Raw genomic sequence first — 22,704 nt, 5'->3', positions numbered from 1 at the left:
TACAGCTCTGGGAAAGCTGCTTTTCTCACCTGCTTCGATTTCCTCCTTCATAAAATGGGGCTGGGAATTCTCATCCCATAACATTTTTTGCACATTTGGTTTTTCCTTCCATTCCTCATGGGGATGAAATCATGTTTTTTGTACAATTATTTTTGGGTTGGGTTTTGTGGTTGGTTTTGTTTTCGGTTTTTGGTAGGGTTTTTCTGTGTGGAGAAGGATAAGGGGAGGAGAATACATCACCAAGGATTAGCCTGTACACCATAATTTAAGTTGAAGACTCTATTTTTGGAGCAGGGCTAACACCCTTAAGCTAACATGTCCACGATCTCAGCTGAGTGCCCTACGCAGAATATTGTGGCTGTTGAACTCTGGAAACTCTTGAACTCTCAAAAACTTGAACTCTACAATTTTTTTGCTGCTGAAAATTTCATCCAAACCAAAAAGTTTCTATAGACAGATCAGTTTTGAAGAACTAGATTTCTAATAAAATTCAAGTTTTAAAAATAATTCTTAATGAACCTTCACCCTAGCTCAAAAGGAAAACAGATACAGTAAGCAGTATTGGCATCTTCTGGAAGAGCTTATGACTATTGGGTTACCAGAGTAGCAAAGACTTACTGACATGGGGAGTGCTGAGGAGAAATAACTCCCCCTTCACTCACTCTGTCCTCCCCTCATCATAACTGCATCCAGTTCTCATGCAATGTTGCAATCTGCTCATATGAATTACTCTGCTTCCTTAAACCTCACAAAATGTTTGAGTCCAACATGTAATAGATGATTACACTTCAGAGCAAAAAAAGGCCTCACTGCAAAACTGTATCCACGGCATGTACGTGCCTCTGTCTCTGCATCAGCAACAATGAGAAGCGTGGGGTTTCTTTTTTTTTTCCATTTCAGATTGAAGTTTTTCAGTTTAGTCTTCTCATGCTTTATATGACAGAGATGTGGCAAATTAATCATGTGCTTATTTTGGTGGGAATTTTTATTAAGGCACGTGATGCTTGCTTGACTCTTTAGAAAGCAATGGTCTGCGGCCACTCAAATAATTGTGTTAGTGCTACAGAGACAGACTTTCCTTTGGGATTTCAAGTTCCTTTCAGTCAGGCTCTCTCTCTATCTGTCTGCATTTTAAAAAATACTTTCCCTGAAGTTCTTATTTGTCCATTTCATATCTCCTTTACTTTACTTTCCTCCTTTGTATGAATGTGATCCACTTTGTTCGCTTAGCTGCTTGAACAGTGCACTGTCTGCTGTTGTGTTAACTATATGGCAACTTCAATGGTACTTCACTATATCTTCAGTAACGTGACTAAGAGTTTGGTCACTGCAGGACATAATTCAGAGCTGATGTCAGTCACTAGTGGCCATAAACTCCTTGATCTATTTGTCATTGCTGTGAATTGCAGTATACAAATCACTGTTTCTTTTGTGAGAAAATACAGCAACAGTGAAAAAAGGAGATGCAGATGGTGCTCTATAGTGTTGCCCATTTTTTTCTGGTACCTTCCTACAAGCCCAAAAGTATGTCTTTGCCCGTGCATTTTCAGTAATGATTTTGGTTCCTAGGGAAGACCGCTCAACATGGGGAATGAGGAACATTGGGTTCCACCCCTGGCTCCACAGTGGCCTCTGGATCAAACACAGGGCATTCCTAAAAATACCCCTTCCCACTTCTGGGAAATGCTTTGAGATCTGTAGTTGAAAAGTGCCACTGAAGAACTAGGTGTTACTGATTAATGTTTTTTACAGGTGGACATTTTTCAAGTGTTATTTAAATTTCACCTGCCCTCCCCCCCAAAATATACACAGAGGGGCCAGAAAGAGAGTGAGAACAAGAGAGAGAGAAACAAAGCTGCTGTAGCACAAAGGTTGATTTGGAAATGAGCAAAAATCTCTGCCTCTCAATGAGCACCCTCGGTTAGTCGTGCCAAATCCGTTCCTCATGCAAACCCATTGCCTAGGGATGTTGTTAGGTGCTGTGGCCACAGTACCTTTGCCAGTCCTGGAGACTTTATTATTTTCTTAATTTGTTGCAAGAGGCTGGAGAAGAACAAAAAAAGGGAAATAGTTTCTAGTGATCCATTTGTAACAATTCTAAGCTGCAGAAGATGTGGGGCCTAAAAACCTTAATGGTGCCTCCTTTAAATGTGTATTGTTTCACAGTGGACTGTAATCTCTATTTCCTTGATTGATAGGGCTATAATGCCTAGGAAAGAGTGGAATGGATGGGCCAATCAGAAATAAAGACCCAAGAAAAGGTCAAAATGGTGGAGCACTTCACTATATTTCCTGAAAGATGTTGGATATTAAATGTCAGATGCAATCTTTGTCATGAAAATGAAGTAACAAGCCACTAGTGTGACCCTCTCCTTTGAATGATAGTCTTGTCACTTTTTCTAATGCTCTTTTGCCGGGGTTTAAATTGAGGGAGAATGCTGCCTATCTTGTAAAATATTTAAATAATAGAATACATTCAGGAAACAGAAGGAAAGTGAGAAAAGGAGGGAAACAAAAAATCCCTTGCTAGATATTTACTTTTCAGACTTGGCCTCCTAAAACGTATTTTGTGGTATGACAAACCAGACAATAAGAGTTCAATACATACTGGTTGCATTATTGTTTTATTAAGATGCTTCCCACTTTGCGTTTCGACTAAGGCCAGTCCACCTAGCAGTAGCAACAGGCTTGACGGTGCTTGTCTCAGTATCGGCAGACATTTCTGTTTAGTAAGTGAGACAAAGGAAACACCTACTGAAAGGAAAGAAATTGACAGCCTATACTGGACAGATTACTTCCCAGTTGAGATACATAGCCTTTGACAATGCTCAGCATTACCTTTTAACACGTCTTTCTATACCATCATAGTACTGCCTCAGAGTTTTTTACCAATAAATCTTAAACTTTCTATAGAAGATTCAGCTTGCTCATCAATTCGATGCCCAGTACCTCTCTGCTCTGGCAGTCCTTTACACTGGCATGTCCCCTCTGATTGTTGTCAGCCGCATCCTCTTCTTTTAAAATTTCCCAGCATAAACAGTTTTCTGGTCATTGAAGGGCATGTTTGGAGAAGTATGTTATGAGACTGCTACTCTGCTCTCCCCCTTTCCTTATAAACATTCTGTTATCGTTTCAATGGGTGCACTTACTGGCAGGGGTGTCAGGAGAAATTGATATGAAAAGCTTCTGCTGGGAAAGCCAGGCTTGCCAAAGTTCTAATGAAATTTGCTTTATTTATGCACATAGGTAAACCAGGAAGCACAGAGGGAATGCAGGTGGAGGCACATGCCCTCTATAAATGACCCAACTTGGGTTATATTCCAAAGCATCACATTTCTACCTCATCCTTCATGCAAACAATTAATTTCATTTCATGGAAAAAAACCTCTTTCAGCAGAAGCAGAATCACAGCAACCTGCCACCAGGACAAAAGCAATTTGTCCCTGACTGTCCTGGCAGATAGCCCACAGCGGCATTGGCTTGGTGCTGTCAGAGAGACAAGGTCAGTGACTATGTCCAACCTATGGAACAGGCGCACACGAGGACACTCCCTGCAGCCCTGTACCCGATGGTTTAGACTGGGAATTGGTTGTACACCTTTCAGCTTCCCTTCTTGCCTCACACTTCCTTTCCTTCCCCTGAAAGTGCAGGCATGGAAGGATGAGATTTCACATGTTGGCATTCATCTCAGTGTGGAGTAAGGAAGTGACCAGAATACACATCAGAGCCAAGAGCTGTGACCTGGGAAGTTCTAGCTCCTCCTGTAAGGATGTATTACAGACACACCTCAAATGAGATTGGTGTGGCAAATACTCTGTGCTGAGATTATGGATTGTCCGTTCCCTTTTTCTCTGGACCCTTGGTTTCTCCTGTGCTTGGCAAAATAGCAGAGGTCTAACTTGGCCTCTTACATGCAAAGTATAAAAGTCAGACACAGACAAGAGCAGAAAGACAAGGTTAGGTCTATCAAGAGCAAGCTATAGATGCCACCGTGTAGGAAAAAGAATGAGAAATTAAAGGCCTAAATTATGAATAATGAAAGGGTAACTTGTTCTACATACTGCATTTTTATAGATTTTTAGCAGAAGACTGGAAGTGACTGAATGGAAAAGAATGAACTTCATGTAACGGGTTTCACCCTCTACTCACTTTCACTCCACTGGGCTTTCCTTTTTTGACCCCTTTCCTGAGAGAAGAACCCATGAGTGTTCACCTCCTTCCTTAGCTTTGCTGAAGTTCTTAAATAATACGTGGCTTTACCATCCCCACCTGTGACATGGCCTGGTACCATGGGAAGACTGATTAGCAGTCTAGGAGTGCATCTTTTGTCAGTTGCTGTGTAGATAAAAGCATTATCTCAAATACTTCAGCACTGGTGCAAGTTTGCTGGATGTGCAGATGTCAGACAAGACAATGTGCTGGGTTCATGTTTCCACAGCAATGAGCTTGGAGCTACAACTCAACAGGATAGAAATAAATCACATTTTCTCCCTCTGCTGGTCTTTTCTCACCTTGACTGTTTGCCTTATGCACATTTTAAAGAGTTGCAGTAACAACACCTCAGTTGATTCTTCCAATAACATCTTTCATATGATCTGAAAGATTGCCAAATAGGGTTTTTCATGTATAAAAATTCCCTGCAAGTAATGGGAAAGGGAATAAGGGATGCTATCAAAATGAAATACACTCTATTTAAAATGCTTTCATTGTTTTTTTCTTGCATCTTTACTTTAAAAGAAATTACATTATTTCTTTCAGGGATTGTTGCTGTGAAGCTGATCAGGCTGAGATCTCTGTTCACACATCTAGAGCTTATTTAATAGTTTAGTCTTGTACAAGACTGTGTCAACTTCTTTGGTCTACTGAGCTCATTCATTGTCTTTATTCCTTCAAACTCCTGTTGCCAGAGTAGGCTTGAAAAAAGTCTTATCAGGCAGGATTTTTTCCCCTCGTACAGCCCAGATGAAACAACTCTGCTTTCTGCAGACCTTCTCCAATCCTTCCTTCATCTCCACCAGCAGTCATGGAGACCTGCCAACTGCAGACTGAAAGGGGGTCTTTTCCCATTCAACTACCCAGTGGTTCTTCAGAGAAGACCACAACCATCAGCCAGTTGACCATTCCTACATGGAATATTGCAGAACATTTGCCAGAGCCTCAATTTTCAGGATGTAAGGGATCAAAGAAAGGACCTTCCCAGAAGCCTCCTGACTTGGCTCAGGTTGATGCCATCCATGTGCTTCCCCTTCAGGCTACTGCAGAGGAAAGGCACTGAACTGTAAGCGGCAGTCGTTTCACTGGAGTGCAGCAGCCTCAAATTCCATCCATGACTTTCTTATTGCTAAGCATTCTTTACCACAGCAGAAGTATTTGTTTAATGGGAACCAGATTTGGGTCATAAACCTTAAGCCTATCAAGCTTTATGTTAGCTAATGTTTACCTTATTGTATTTTTTTTTTTTTTACTCTCTCTCTCTCTGGTAAAAAAGACATTGCTGTAAAGGGAATGCAAGGGAAGCAAATAAAGCAAAGGAAATCAGGAAATACTATGAACTGCATGTGACTCGCAGCTGCAGAGTTCCTCACAGTAAAGAACCCTGCCTCAACAAAGTGGCTTATGTGCTTTAACAAATATCAGCTGTTTGTTTGGGGTGTAATGAACAAACTAGAGCCAGAGTGACAACTGCTTCAAGTAATTATGAAGACAGCTTGCAAACTATGGCCCCACTTGTTTTGGAGTCTAAATGACGACAGTCAGGCTGCTGTTGCTGCCAGCTTTATTTCTGAGCACTTTTATTTCCATATTTCAAAGGTCAGTGTGTGGTGGCGATGGCAGCCAAAGAAAGCCTGTGTGAACGGGGTGTGTGTGCCTGTGTCTTTGTGAGAGAGAGGAAAAAAAAGACAAAAAAGCATTTTTCAGCATTACCAGTAACTGCTATATTAATAATAAACTCTTAATGAAGTGTTTATAATATGTTAAAACCTAGGAGCCCAGATGAGTTTGGAGTTTCTTTGCTGCAGGCATCACTTATATGTGTAGCAAGGGGGACTCTGCCCTGAGGAGCTTACAGTGCTAATGGTAGAGATGGCAGAACAGTGATCCCGGGGAAACTCAATTTTGTTCTTCTACAGAGAGCCATGGAAACATGAAATAACTTATCCAGGCACATAGAGGGTTTTACATCCAGGTAAAACCTGAATTGATTTGAAACCCCCTAAATCTCAGACCATTACTTAGGCTGCATTTTTTCCTTCCTCTAATACCTATCATTTATGTTTTATAACGCTGTTGATTTATTTTTATACAGAGGCTGAGAATTTTGTGGTATATAATGATAATCTAAAAGAACCAACCCTTGTGCTGAAGAGATTATCACATACATGGAACAATGCCTGGTGGAACTTCTACATGCTTTTTGGAGAAATTTTACTGAAGTACTAGTCTGACTTTTCCACAAAGTGATCTAATTTTTATTTTGCTTTCTTTTCTTTAATGAATTTATCTACTAAATATCTCATGCGATAAACGTGAAATAGCACAGGAATGGAGGTGAAGGAATAAGGAGAGGGTTGAAAGGAATGGGTTTCTTGGTGAGCCATGGACAGGGGAAGCTGCCTTGGTCCCAGAACTGGGGTGTCATTTCAAGCACACCTTGGTCACACCAGGATTTGTGGCAGAAAGCTCTGAAGGCTGTATGAAAGGAATAAGCAAGTTAAGGGTCTTGACACAGGAATGGCAGGAGGCAACATAAATTCGGTGAAGATTTAAAAGCAAGAGTTTTGCATGTGATGCAACAGGAGTGAAGCCATCATGCTGATTTCCAAGGAAAAGATTGTGGATTTATGTATGTGAGCCACCTGGGTAGACCGGAAAAAGAAGCCAAGCAGGATCAAGGCAGCATCTTGCCTGGACTTACAAGGAAGGCAGGTCAGGAGGTATGAAATTGCTAATGAAATAGAAGGAAGGTTATGAAAACATGGAGAATAGTGTGACAAAAGTAGAGAGGCATTTGTGAGATTATATGGATGTAAAAGTGACAGCAGCTACCCTGGCCATTGGGAGAGAGAGCATCCGACAGCCCAGTGGTTGGAAGGCTTGGATACAGAGAAGTCTAAGAATTATCTTCTCAGACGGTTATGTACGTGACCTGAGATCACAGTGACAGGGAGGAAGAAGGAAAATAAATAATGCATCCTGTCCTTCCCATCAAGCTTACGATCCTTTGCAAGATGCGCTTTTTCCCATATTACAGGAAATTAGAAATTTCTTCAACCAAATCCAAAAATAAATGCTAAACAATTGATGAAAGACAATAGACCACAGCCAAAGGTAGACAAATGCTCCTTCAGTGAACTCTGAAGTGTTTATTAATCAGATGTAAATAGCTTTGCTTCTAATACAGTCCGAGTTTGGCAGCTGCCCAATCTTGTTTTTTCCCTGGTTTAGAAAAGACAGAGTGATTTCACTTACTCTTGAACCCACTCCCAGGCACCTCTTTGATTCAGAAACACTCTTAAGCATATATCTCATTGTAAACATCTCTGTTTCTCCAATATCCACTATCAATGAGGCTCCGTATATGTTTTCTTTACCCATTTAAATTGTGGTTCATCACCTGTTTAAATTATGCTTTCATGTGTTCATGGGAAGAGACTCATAAATTTTGAGAAGTTTCCTTGTCTTGGTGCTCCTGTTCCTTTGTGGAGAATTGTCTCTCATAACAGATTTGACCGGTTCATGTGTGATGCATCCTTGCAGGAAAAGCCCACGTTAGGCTACGTGTGCCTGAGGAACAGAGCATCAAGAGAAAAATAGCTGATGAAAGAAATAAAAGTGCTGAATTATCTGACATTACGCATTCCTAATGTACGAAACCTTTAGTCTGAAAAGCTGAGAAAAAATCCTACTGACTTTGATTATTCCTTTATGTAGGATAATTGGCAATATCTACTTGTGACGTGCAAGTTGTAAACTAACTATAAGTAAAATCTGAATCCCTTTATGATAGCTCTTTTCTTAGTTTCTTTCATAATAATAGTTTAGTCTTCTTCAAGCCTCACTTGGCAGATTTGCCAGCCTGTTTTTTTGTCAGGCAGCTCCATTGAATTCAGCAGAGAGTAGCATGTGCCACTCTGAAGTAGCCATTTCATGAGTGGTCTCTGAATTTCTTTTAGTGCTCAGTGCATACAGTTTCTGTTTTTCTCCTGATAATCTTAGTCTTACAGCACATGCTCACACAGGTTTCTCCAAGGGCAGTTCAATCTCAGCTGCTCCAGTGCTGCTGAAATGAGGGAGGCAGGGAGCTATTGCTCTAGCTGCCTCTCATAGCTGTCATTTATAGTTCTTTTCCCAGTTGAAGTCTCTGGAAATTTTTGCTTCTTAGCAAACAAGCTGATGCAGTGTCCTAGCTTCCCTCTTCTGCTTCACAGTTGTTTGTGTGTAGAAACTGGAGTGCTAAGCTTAGATGCAGATAGGCATTTAAGTCTCAGTAAATCCCAAAATAGCATAAATAAAACCTTGAAAATTAAACTGCCTTTTTCTGTTACTCCCAATGAGCCATTAGGTTTGTTCTCAGTAACCTTTCTACAGGTTGCAGTTGTAAATGGTAACAAAGATGCAATATTACTAAGCAAGTATGTGGTAGATAGTGAAGGTAAGTGAAGTTTAGTGTATATCAGAACAGCTTGAGAAGGAGGCTTAGCAACACCTCAGTAGAGCATGGTAGCATGTAATACTTGGCTTCGTTTTTTCTTGTTTTATAGAGCTGAGCTGTTTACTTTTAAGTTTGGCTGTTTGTTATTTCCTTCAAGGATGGACACCATAAGAAAAGGAGATAATCAGTTGCCAAGGCCACTCAATGGGTAAATGATTGAGATGAGACTAAAACATGGGTTTTGACTTCCACAGTTATTGAGGTGAGCAGTGTTGAGCCGGGCTCTTACATGATGTCTATGACTCTACAGCTCACACTTTCAGAAAGACATTACCATTTGAAACTGGAGTTGATCAGCAATGTTGATTAATGTGTTTGATTCAGTGGCAAATAAACACAAAAAGGTTTAAATACAGATAACTGATGTGGCTCCGGTCCAAGTAAACAATTGAATGTAAGAGATCATGGATTTCAGGGATGTCTTATAAAGCAGGCTAGTGATAAAAATGTTACTGTTTTGTTTTTTTTTTCTCTGAAAAGTGGAGAAAAATATCCTTTCCCATGGATTTACCTCATCTGGGATTCAGTGGGCCAAGACAAGGCAAACCGTACACTTTACCTCCACCATGTTAGACTTCTGCATGATTGACATCTCCCAGGCTATTTGTGAGTGAAGTGATGTGCCAGTGCAGAGTGCCTTGTAGGGAGGGTCTTATTTTAGAAGCATATTGAGTACGCTGGGAGACTGCTATTTTTCTCCTTAGGTAGTCTCTATCTTTATTCTTCTTTGACAAGAAACTTAGGCTTTGATGCCAAGAAGCACAATGAAAAAGGATGGTTTTTCCCTTGCCCATTATCTTCCTCTTTGTTGAACCTGAGAATGCACCTATTTATTTCTATGAGAGGTTAACTCAAGAGTGGCAAGCTACTTTTTCATTTTCATTTATTTTCTCATATCCAATTTCTGCTTTATGATGGAACAGATGGAATTTTTTAGTACTTTTTAAGACCAGGTTAAAAAAAAAGGTGAATAGGCAATTATAGCATGGCAATTACATTAAAAAATCCTTGCTATAGCTGCCATTCTTGCAGCATTTCTAGTTTTGTCTTTATTATAATACCAGCATCCATTCTCCTTACTATCAACTTTTTTTTTTTTGCCTCTGTTGCTAGTAACGAAGAGAAATAAAGAAGTACAAAGAACTGCAGATCAAGCAGAAAATCCTGATATACTAAGTTAATAAGGGATTCCCCCAAAGGTCTTCTTCTGAGATCCCAGTCTTGAAGTGTTTAGGACCTTTACACATCAGCCTAGGCAGACATTTCTGCAGTTCAAGGTCCTTAATGCGTTCTGTACCCTACAGGCCTTACATTTGCAAAAAGAGGAGGGAGAGGAATCTTCATTAAGCGAAATCTTTTTCATTTTCACATCTGCTCTACGGGGTGATGCCACTATGCAAACAGACTTTCAAAATGTAGATTTTTCTGGAAAGACTTATGCTTTGGTCCTGAAAATTAAACCTAATGTATTGGTGGAACAGTACAGTGTCAAGTTTTACGATGTCAGATGGTCTGTGAAGAACTAGAGAGGCTAGGAGAGCCTTCCTTAGAAAATTATTTTGAAATTCCTGACAGCTGGTGCAACCTGGCACATTTTGAAAGCAAAATATTTACCCAGAAACACTTTCAAATGTTTGTACTAAATTTCATGTCACTTATTTGCCTACTAGCATTGTGTCTTAAGGTGGCCCAAGGACAAGTAATTCTTTTCCACTGAAGTACCAGTATTCAGAGGGAAGCCATACCATGAATAGGGAAGTCACACCCTTCATAATAATATTCCTAATAATATTGCTCAATATTAATTCCTAATAATATTGCTCAAAATATCAACCAAAAGTTCAGATCAAAAATGAGGAGGTCATAAGACAAAATATGGTCTTTGTGCGGGAGCCAGGAGTGGAGGAAATGATGGCATGCTATAGGCTTAGCTGCCAGCAGAATGGGGAAGGTATTTTGCTAAAACCAACATCTTCACATCAGGAAAATGGCAGGATGAATATGATTATGCAGGTTTTGGATGAAAAATAGTGGGGCAAAACTGAAATGATGCTGGTCAGTGAACTGAAATAAATGGTTGAATGTCATCTCAGCCTCCCCATTGAAGGCATATACCTATTTTTCAACATGTGACAAAGTCGGAAAGATGAGGAAGTTGTATTTATCTGCTGATGAAATTGGGATGAATAGCTAATGTTGTTTTCTAAATAGCGAGGTAAGAGTGAACAGAAGTCTAGGAAACATCCATTTAAGGCATCATTGTATCCATCCGTGAATATAACCTTCCCCAAAGGAATCACCAAAGCTGAGCGAAAAATGTTAGGCAGAAGGCTGACGCCAGGTATCCGATGGCTTGGATCAGTGTGAACATAACAGGTCTTTAGAAAAGTCTTCCAGCTACTAAGGTCAGCTGTTGATGCCAATTTACAGCTCTTGTCCTAACTTACAAAGCAATTAATGGATCAAATCTCAGCTACATAAAAGACCAAATTTCTGTGACAGCTGGGGAGATTACAAATCCCAAATATAAAGCCTTATTTGTTTGGGAAAAGAAGGGGGTGGAGAAAGAAGGATTCACTGTGGAATGCCCTGGCCTTGGAGATCATGCAAATCCAAATGCGGACCACATTTTTGCATGCATTGTAAATCATTTACATCCTATGGCTGAGCCATAACCTCAGATTTATTCCTAAATTTATATTTTCCAAAAATCCCTAATCCAAGCCGAATTTTAGCCTCAAAGATGGCAAAGTGGCAGTAACCCTGAAATCCCCTAGGGATTTTACTGTTGCTTTTGATTTGTATGTAGAAAATCCTCATATCTTAACACTGACACTTACCACTGTACTAAGAAAATTAAGATGTAATAAGGTGGAATTCCACCTGAAAGTAGAGGTAAATCTGTGGGTAGAGTGGAGAAATATAGGTAGCAGAATGATCTTTGTACCAGGATGCATGCATTGATTTCAGGTGCTGGTTCACAGTTTCCTAAACTGTAGGTGGAGGGCTGTTAATGCATTTTACCTCACGGGGAGATGACCACACAGTGATTTAATTTATACCTTGTTTAATTATAAAAACAATGTGGCTCATCACTAGCATCTACCTTAGAGAAATATGTCTAAATAGCAGACCAGCTGTTCTAGGTAAACAAAGCATGGCACATGGGATCCATGCTATATACTACCTGTGGGGATTCTGAGGACTAAAATGCATTCAGTTCTAAAACATATCTAAAATTAAGTTCAGTTGAGTAGGTGAATCAGAAGAAGTCCCATTACTTTATCTGGACTAATACAAAGGCTAACAAAGGATGGCCTTGGTGCAAAAGTCTGTTAAGCCCATGGATATTTATAAGTTGGGTATAGCAAACTTCGCCACCCTATTTGTTAATTAATTAATGTTATTTATTTATTTATTAAAAAGAATGCTATTTATTCTACCTGTTCTCTAGGAAAGACTGCTTCTTAATGCTTGGCCCCAGTATTTAGCTGAGTTTAGTTGGCTTTCCTTCCTGTCCTCTGTCCTACCTGTCCTTGCAATTTTTGAAGAGACCACACCGCAGAAGCAGAGGCCTGGAGACACCCCTGCAACTAAGGCAGTGCAACATTGGCTTGAGGCTTGTAGTCTGTAGGAAGAATAATAGCTTTGAATATCAGTGGCTATGGTGCATGAGCCTACGTGCTCGGGTCAGTGCTGGCTTGGAGACCTCTGCACCACACTGTCTTCCTTGGTCTTGATTGCCATGGTTGTTCAGCCCTTGTCTGACCTGACCAGTGACTGTAAAAAGGACATTTATGAGCCGTATACCTGTGAAATCCTTTTGAGCTACTGAGGTCAGAAAAATCTAGGAGGATCAGTTCACTCATCCTCTGCATTTGCCAATAATGTTACTTATATTAATGTGTCTTTTCAAATGCTGTGTTATTGAATGAAATAATTGGTGCAGGTGAAGTTGGAGATACTATAAAAAAACCCTGCAGTTACTTTCATGTGGATTGAAGGCAAATTTGGAGGCTGGTGCTCTACAGACAAGCAATGAAGTTAATTATCTATCTCTTTAATCTCTTATATTAAAACCTAGCAATAAACTAAGGAAAGATGAAATTGATCTGCAAGAACTTGATGGGGACAAAGAAAGGACTAGAGAAGACCAGAAATATTATGCATAATTAAGAAAATTGCTAATGATCATTTTAATCAATGAAATTAGAGATGGAAAGGCTGCTAGGTCATGTATTCTGTCCAAGGCCTCTAACAGCTTATTTTCTTATCACCAGGAGAACAGTTTTCAATTTCATGCCTGATTTTGGCTTATCCTTCACTTCCAGCTAACCAACAAAATCTGTCTGAATTTCACAGATCTGATCCTATTTTTTTCCAGAAAGCTTAAGGCAAAATGAAGAAGGCATTTGCAAGAATGGAGGGTTAAAAATACGAGGGATTTCCATGAGAAAAGAGTCTTCCATAGCTCACCCTAATCTGTTGTGGCTTTGCCTGGAACAGCTTTGCATCTATTCTCTGCCCTGGTCCTTAGCAGCAGATTGCACCTTTGGCAGACTACAAGAATTTGGGGGGTAGGACTGTTGGCAACTGAGGTTCTCATTGTGATAGGGTTGTACTGTGCCATGACTTGGGCACTTTCCACCAGGGAGCTACAAGCTCCCCAAAACATCCCCATGAGCCTTCAGAATGATGAATAATGTCACTGCGGCTTGGGCGCAGGCCCCAGCAAGCCCCAACTGGAGCATCTGCCCTGTATGACATTTTGCAGGACACCTGTATGTCCAGCTGACCCATGTCTCCAGACTTGATAACAAGCCAGAAGAAGCAGGGGAAGCGCTTGGCTGGTTCTGCTTCTGCTGCTAAAGGACCTTGGCAGTGATGGGTTTTGGGTGGCACTTCAGGCTAGCACTCCATCATATGTTTCTGCATCCAGGTAAACTGAGCTTCATCCTATCACATCTAAGTATGTCCACTGCCTTATTAAGGCAAACAGGCCCACATTCCTCCATGGCTCAGTTTCTGGAGCCATTTGTTTGTCAAGAAAGGCTGGATGGGGAGGGAGAGGACTATGTAAAGTGGTAGAGAGGGCCTGCCTGTCCACGCATCACAACAATTGGATATAGATCTGTATAACCTGAAAGATGCAACAAACACTTGAGACCTCCTCTCTGTTCTCACCTTGGTCTTAAACAATAGGATTGGTGTAGTCTAGGGTAGGTATAGGAAAACTAATACCTGAGTAATAGGAATAACAGTTAACTGTCTCATGCTGTGGGTGTGAACAGATTAAATACAATTTTAAGTACATACTTCAAATACTGCACTTACATAGCAAAAAGCTCTTTGAATTTTGAAAGACAAGAATGTTTCCCGATGGAGACCAGACATGTCACTCTCAGGAACCTGATTTATACCAAAGCTGGATGAGACTATGGACCAGGAAACTGAAGTATGTACAAAGAATAGGAGCAGGGAAAGAGGGAAAATTTCAGGGGTAAAGTGGTGAATAAGCATTTTATTCAGAGGAGGAAAAAAGCTTTTACGCATAAGCACAGAAAAAAGATACTGAATAGTAGTATTGTTTGGGTGCTTTTCCTGTTTAAAATGACTAATCTGCCTAGAGCCATAGGTCAAAATCTAGGCAGGATTGGCTTTGCCCTTCATCCTCAGTTTTCATCTCCATGGGAATAGATTAGTGCTTAGCAGCACACATTACAGCAGGAAACGGTCTCGGTGTGTGCCATTCCTCTGATCAAGAGCATTTCCTTGCTCAGTACACTTCTATGATCAACTTAGGGTTTCTTTTTTCATGTTCAGCAAAGCCTTCTGCATCATTATAAACGAATGATGAAGTTGCAGAATTGTATCACTTATGTAATTTAATCTGTGCTTTTTGCATCTCCCAGTAGGATAATATATATCTATAAATACGTTTATATAAACCCAGGCTTCTTCAGCTTTGTGTGCACTGACTGTCCATATGCTCCTTTTCTTCTACCCTGGATGGAGTCTGTAAGTATAAAACAATAAGAAGAACCAACGAATTAGATCAGTGTTTAAATTAAGACAGCTTAGTTCTGGTTTTCACAGAATACTAATCAGACCTGCTTCATCTGATACAGTTGCTAAGGTCATTTTTCACTTGAATTAACATAAAATTAGATGAGTAAATCAGTGGTACATATGTTGTTTAGATTAGTTACCACTTAAGTCTCTCAGCTAGCCAGACATATGGATAAGCTAGGCACAGATTAAGCAGGTCTGAGTTGGCATTAAAATCCTATTCTTGTGATAAATATTGTAATACAAACAAGTATATGGCAAACATAACCAAGACTGCATTCATCTTCAGGGTAATATTGATGCAACCCCAGGACTATTCTGTATGTGACATGAATTGGTTCAAGGCTTGTTAACGGATGACAGTAGAAAACAAAATAATCAAATTAGCTTTCTTTTAATTGTCTCCCTAGGTAGATGTGGAAGAATTTTATAACTTTGCATATTCAAAACAATAATTACTCAAATAACCATAAATGAGTTGTAACTGTAGGTGGGTTTTGGGTGGCAAATTGAAGAACTTGAATTTTTTAAAAAGCAATGTAGTTCAGCCTTAGAAAGTCAGCTCTTCTTAATAATAACACATTGAAATCATCACCAAGCATTGCAATAGGTCTTTTATTTTCTTCTTAATTGTAGGCTGGAGTGGGACCCTAATAGAATTAGGTGCTCTGAAAGCTCTAAAATTCAGAAACAGGTGGCAAAGTCACTGAGGCGCCTTTTAAAATACATCTTTAGGGCCTTATTGTTTAGTCAGTACGATGGGCGTCTGTACAGAATATCAACACCTCTGCTCTTCTGTGGCTCAGAGCAATCTGCTGGCAGGAGCGTACGCTGGCCCAGGGGAACCGCTGCGAGCTGCTGTGCATGTACTTTGTTCTTCATAATGTTGTCGTTGGTTCTTCAATGGTTGTCGCAATGGCTTCCACAGGTGAGGCTGGCACAGGGGCTCCTTGGCTTTTACGACCTCAGTTGTGAGCTGTGGCTTACTGTGGTATTCATATGTTAACTCTTCTGCTGGGGTAAATGCGTTCAGCTCTGCTGACATCTCTTTATGTCAGCGTGTCATTTGATCTGGTATTGGACCCATCTTATTCTGCACCTTCGAAATGATATTTGTATTTTTTCATTCATTTCTAATGTTGTGTTTTCCAGTTAGGACACTGATTTTTAAAAAAATATTATTATATTTATTTAATCATGTCACAGTGGTGCGATGCAAAGGTGCAGTAGCTGTTTGTATTTTTTGAGCTCTGGATCAATCCTTTCACTTTGTATAGCCAAGAAACGCTTTGGCATTATTCATTTAGGTTTCCTCTCTAGATACCTGTACCCAAATCCTAGTTGAGACAACAAGAGACAATGAGTTGGGTTTCATCTCTGGCCCTTTGCCGCGCATCAGAAACTCTTGTCACAGCAGTGACACATCTGGCAGTCTCTGCCCTGGCCTGCAGTAATAGGGGTGAAATAGACCCTGACTGAGGCAAGGAAAGCTTGCAACTTGCTTGCTGATGCTTTGCCTGGTTTTTGCTAATGCCATTAGTTTCACAGTTACATGAACTCTAAACTGCGAATATACAGATCCATTATCCCACATAGCCCTGTGTTATTCCAAGGTGACATTGAGCTACTGAGCTGTGTTTTTAAACTGAAGGGTGGTCAATGACCGTACTTTATCCTGTAGCTTTTGCACAACTCTGAAATTGCAGCACCGAAAGAGAAATGTATCAGCAAAAATGCTGACCACATTCATAGACTAACTCCATCTCAACTCCATATCAGTCAAAGTGTTTATGTTTGCAGGGATGTAAATGTACACTTGATTTAAAGAATTTGCTTTTGTGGTGAAAACTCTATCAAATCTACTCATGGTTTCTAAAATCCACTGGTTTATTTTGTTCTGCTCCTGCTTTATAGTTAAAAATATTTATGTGCAGGAGAAAATACTTTTTACTCTCCTGCAGTCAACAAGGAAAAAGGGCTTTCAACACTATGTTGCAAGCATTTCAGCTTCTTTCCCCTGAGATTGAAGTATCATAGCAATTGAAGTTGTCAATTACTTTTAAAGCAAGCTGTTTATAGACCATTATTCCCAAGGCTTTATTTGCTTGCTTTCTTTGCAAGCAAAGAAGTAAGATGACGGAGACAGTTCAACTATTAAAAAATCTGCCACCATCCCTTCTACTGAGTGCTTACCATCAAAACACCCTCTTTTTGTCTTCTGCCTCCATCCTCTTATTTCTTATGTATTTTCCTATGGACTGGAGGGCTTGTGAATAACTCTCTCATCCATCACTTATGGACATGAGTATCACATAGGGAATATATAGTGAACCAAGAATCTAAAAATTAGAGTCAAACATTTTTTCTTTGATTTTTTTTCTTAGATTTGTCATTTTGTATTTTGAAGGGCTCCACACTGTGACCATCACATTAAATAAAGAAATGCCTTCTCTTTATGTTCCTCACTTTAGGTTAAATAAGGACTTTTGATGACTGATAAACATCGGGTTTTGCAAAAGTCATTGGACTTGGTAGAGATATTTTGATGAAATATACTGTCTTGTAAAGGAAAGAGACAAAACCTAGATAACTTAGAAGTTTCTTTTAGTCCTAATTTCCATGAAAAGATGAAATACTGTAATATGCTTTTTCAGCATGGTGTTTTGAAACACACATGAATTGACAGACAGCCTAGGAGAAAGAGAGTTTTCCACGGTGTATCAGGGGAGCAATTCCCAATGACAGCAAAGAAGCATTAATCCCATCAAGCAAGGTCCAGGTAAAACCACATCTGGAGTTTGTTGCTGCTCAGTGAATGAAATTACATGGGAACAACTGAAGAGGACTACAGGATTGTAGCCTGTAGGACTATAAATGAGAGTACATCTTAGAAATAAAGATGAGCAAACCAAACTGTTCAGATTCATGGAACAAAGACTGGCTAGGGAAAATATTGTTCTGTATGAATATGTGAGGGTATTTTAGACACCAAAGAGGGAGAGGAGTTGTTTAAGCTAAAGGACAGTGCTTGCTCTGGAAAAAAAATAGGTATGATATGGCAACAAATAAACTTGAATGAAAATGGGAGGATGGTTTTGAGATATCACAGAAATAAAGCTCTGGGACAGCTTCTTGACAGGAGTCATAATTGCAAAGGTCATAGCTGTTTTAAGGAGTCTGGTATTTTCACGACTGGGTTTATGCAGTGTGGTTGCCTGAAATAGCTGAGGATTGGTCTCATTAACCCCGAAGGTCCCTTCTGCTGTTGAGTACAAGAAATGGCATTTGAGTCAGTAATTAAAGAGTCTTTTAAGTTTGAGTGTGAGGGGGTGAAAAAGCCTACATACAGTTGTAATTGATTTTATGTTGTTGTTTTTTAGTTTTGGCTTTAATTTTTGAGCATGTAATGGTTTGACCTTAATGTTATCTTAAAATAGTTTCTGTGGAGGATATATCTTATACAAAGATATATGTGCTAATTAATGCCACACATAATGCAATACAGCTGCTCAGTAGAGAAAAATACTCTATTCTAAATACAAGAGTGCAGTATTAATATATTCCCTGAGTTCAACACCTTTAAATAGGCCCCCAGATTGCTCTGTTCACGGACAAAGCACCAGTGCGTTCATCTCCGTTGAGAAGCTGTGCCCTGAGTCATCGGTCTGCTTAAAGTGTTTTTTCTTTTTTTTTTTTGTTACCATAGTAACAGTCAATAATTTTTTTCCCAATTGTTCAGTTTTAGAGGAATTTTAGAAAACTCCCAGGGATGAAAACAAAACAATAGCTAGGAAAAACACAGCTGAAGCACTACAGGGGAAACTCCAGACAACAGATGCTAATTTGTGAGCGTGTAGAGCTCAGGTTTTGTTATCAACAGGAAGCGGTGGTTCTGTAGCTGCTGTTTGGTTTCTCTTCCAGTAAATCTGTACCGTTTTAACAGAAAGCAATATGTGGTTCAAATATTTATAAGATAAATGTATAATTAATTCACAAATGTCTCTTCTTTTTTTTAACAGAAATGATATCGTGGTAACGGAAAAATAATGGCAACAAAGTATTTGAGAAAAGTTGTTAGGGAAGATTTATCTGCCGTTTCTCTTTAAATTCTTTTTTTTAGACGAGGATAATTCTACAATTTTTCCTTCTGAATTTTACGTAGGGTACAGAAAAAATTAGGTATATTAATTTGTACTCCGTGTTCTCTCTGGTTGGTTTTGCTACCTAATGCTAGAGCTGAGTTGGGTAATACATTTATTATTACCCTGGCAGAGGCTGGGAACAGGAAATGAATGTCTGCTGTCAGGGGAGGAATGGTTCAAAGCCCTGCGAGGTCAACAGACAATTTTCCATTTACTGCAGTGGGTTTGGTTCAGTCTGTTTATCTCTGGTAATTCATTATGGTTTCAAGTGAGGTAAAGGGGCTGCAGAATCAAATCCATGTACGTGTGACTATGGAAAGGCAGTCTGCGGTGTTTAATATACTATGTGCAAGAAGCAGCTGGGTGCTTTTCTTATCAAAACATGTGACTGAAAGTTGACGGTAAACATTAGAGAATGAAGTATCACCAAGGAGGAGGGAGTTTAATGCAGTAATAAAGCCAAGCAAATAAGCTGTATAATCAAATCAGAACTATAAATTGTTAGGGAAAACAGGATTGGGTTTATTATATTCTTGCAGTAAATCCTGTCTTTGATTTATAATCTCAACTGCTAGACTTGCAAAATACTGAGTTATATTACTGTATCTGTTGGGGAAAATTGCTTCACATTGTATGATTCTCTACCTATTGAAACTATAAGCCTGATTAAAATAACATCTGGGGGGGGAGGATAAAATCCCGTGTACCTTACTCTTCAAATCTGCAGTATTTGATAGCACTCATAACTATACTATAAGCAATGCTGCTTTTATTTATTTCACTCACTTTTTCACTTTTAAAAATGCTGACTTTGTTTATGAGCTAGAATCCCCCTTCCATTGCCTATCTCTGTAAAGAGGTTTTATTTACTTAAAACACACCTTCTGTGCTAAAAATAATTTTTTACTAATCAAAATGAATCCTGCTTCTTAAAGCAAATCCACTGTTAACCAACGTGTCCTGGAGAAAAATGGCTTTAATCTCAGAGACTGCATTAAACTTAGGAAGAAGCCGAATCAATAAAGGTGAAGGTCATGGAAACAGATGATTAGAGCAAACAACGGGCTGCCTACTGTACAATAGGGTTCTAAAATAAACCGAAACAAAAGCCTATCAGAATACATCAAGAGTGAACTTTATGAATAGGTTCCTCTTCAGAATGCTGAATGGTCGGATTTATCTCCCGCAGGTTTTTTTTTTCCTCCTTTTCTGCCTCCCTTCCCCCCAGCTCCTTTCTCCCTGCTCTTTTCCTTTTGTTTCCTGCTACGTTATAAACTAAATTACCCTGTGGAAAGATCGGTGAGCCCTGATTAACTAATGTGTCAGGTTTTCAATGCCCACAAATACCTTGCGCTGACATGTATGTGATGTGGAATGAATATTGCTCTGAAATAGGTGAGAAATGGACTTCTTCGTTATCTGTGTAGCTGGCTTCTATCTCTTTACACACATGTAATTCCCACATACAATTTGTAGCTGTTTTTTTGAGTGGGAGTCAGGGGAGAGATTGGGGGATGGGTCTATAAATAGGAGGGGTGAATAACAGCCACAATGATTGAGGACTTGGTTTAGATCCTAGAGCTTAATAACAGTTAGGGTTAATGGCTTGAGGTGATTAACTGGTTCCAACCAGTCATTAATCTGCAGGAGGTGTCTTTAGTCTTGTTCATTATTGGTAAGAAATGACACCCTAGCATTTTGCTTGAACTTTGTTCTTTTGTTGTTGACAAATGAGTCTGAAAACAAATGTGGTGGAATCAAAACCTACAGCGTGATGTTACTTTTCTGGTGTTCATACCAAGGGCTGACCCAGAGCTGGGGAGGAGCTCTGACCTGACCACGCTGGCAAAAATTTGGTTTGTAATTCTGTACCTAAGTGTCTAGTTTTTCTTTCCTTTTCTCCCTGACCGTACTGCACACCTAGTAATTCTCAGCACTATTGAAAATTGGGACATTCACTTAACTAAATGTGGATTTGAGTTTTATCCTTGTATTTTAAAAGCCAGGATATTAATTTTTACCCAGAGCTAAATTCAGTGTAGTGATGTCACCTTTGCCCACTCGCAGCATATTTCACCCGTAGGCTGGCAACATTGAAAGGAATTTGCAGGAGCTGACTATAGGGGTTTTAATCTTGGTCCCCTGCACTAGCCTAAGCCAAGGGGAAATCTTGACAATCGACTTCAGCAGGGATGACAAGACCAGTGCTGGAAATTTCACTGCAGTGGACCCAAAGCTGTTGATAAGAATGCACAAAATTATTAAGCGAAGGCTGGAGAAAGCATCAATCATTTTGAAAGGAGGCTGTTTGATTTTTTCCTCAAAGTCCAATCTGACCTGACACCAGCCTGACAACATCCTTTTATTCTATACAGGTCCATCACTGTCCCATTCTACTACATTGCTAATAGGTCCAGTGGAAAAAAAAAAAAAGCAACAGCAATGTTAGTGTGTATGAGGGGAATGAGAGAAGGGGGAAATAGAAAAGGTTAAAGGTTTAAAGAAAGGTTTAAAGATACTAAAAGAAAATACCTTTTAAATACTAATTTAAACTTGCTCTACTGTTGCAGGCCTGTTTGTCACCTCCACAGAGGCACGTGAACAGTGACGGGCACATGCAATTACGCTTCAACATGAAATATTTAAGAAAAGCCTAGCATTATCTTTTATTTGAAATATTAAATCTGCCCTACCTCTCTCTTTTATATCACAGCTGCTTTGAAAAGGAAAGGAAAGGAAAGGAAAGGAAAGGAAAGGAAAGGAAAGGAAAGGAAAGGAAAGGAAAGGAAAGGAAAGGAAAGGAAAGGAAAGGAAAGGAAAGGAAAGGAAAGGAAAGGAAAGGAAAGGAAAGGAAAGGAAAGGAAAGGAAAGGAAAGGAAAGGAAAGGAAAGGAAAGGAAAGGAAAGGAAAGGAAAGGAAAGGAAAGGAAAAAAAAAAGAAAAAAAGAAAAGAGAGAGAGCGGAGGACTGCTCCTATTTATGATCGAAAGAGGAGGAATTCCAAGGAAACCTCGATGCAGAGGAAGCTTTGGCAGTAACAATGGATGTCGTGGATAAAGACAAGTAGCTGGAGAGAGATTACACTGACTCTAGAATTAAATTAGACTTGGTGCAAAATATACCTCTCTTTGCTGTCGAACTTAAAGCTAGCATGCTATCGAAAATCAGGATAGAGGCTCTGCTGCGTTCTGGGCTGCCACTGTGACTTGAGTGGCCTATTTATTTAAATGACTGAACCTTGTGCACACATAGTAGACTGCTTCCTGTGAGTTGAGAGCTTTGTAAAATTACATTACAAAATCAACACTGACAGTGACACACATTGAATTCCTCGTATGGTGAGCTGAACAGGATAGCACGATGTTCTTTTTCAGGTGCACACTTCACCAAATGGGTGAGTTTTTACAGCAAACTCGAAAGCAGTAAGCCCTCAAATCCATTTAAATGACTGCTTTAGACCTGATCTGCCTGCTGTTATGATTAAAGATGATAGTGTAAATAACAGTTTAGTCCTAAAGCAGAAGATGTCACAGAGGACAGTGGATAAAGGACTCTTTGCACCACTGTGCGTCCAGGCACAAGTGGCTCAGATTCACTGGTTTGATCTGGGTCAAGTGCTGCTGTGGTTAGGAAGCCTCATCACTCCTCTTTCTCTAAGGGTGCCGACTCGTTGTGCTAAGAAGGTGTTTCTCCATAGCTTCCATAGCAGAGTTTTCAGGAGCACCTCTGTACTAACTGTCCCCTATGACCACATAAGCACAGAACAGCCAGGTGGAGAGGA

The sequence above is a fragment of the Mycteria americana genome, chromosome 1 (genome assembly GCF_035582795.1).
Source record: "Mycteria americana isolate JAX WOST 10 ecotype Jacksonville Zoo and Gardens chromosome 1, USCA_MyAme_1.0, whole genome shotgun sequence".
Classification (NCBI taxonomy): domain Eukaryota; kingdom Metazoa; phylum Chordata; class Aves; order Ciconiiformes; family Ciconiidae; genus Mycteria; species Mycteria americana.
Note: the sequence above shows the minus strand (reverse complement) of the source record.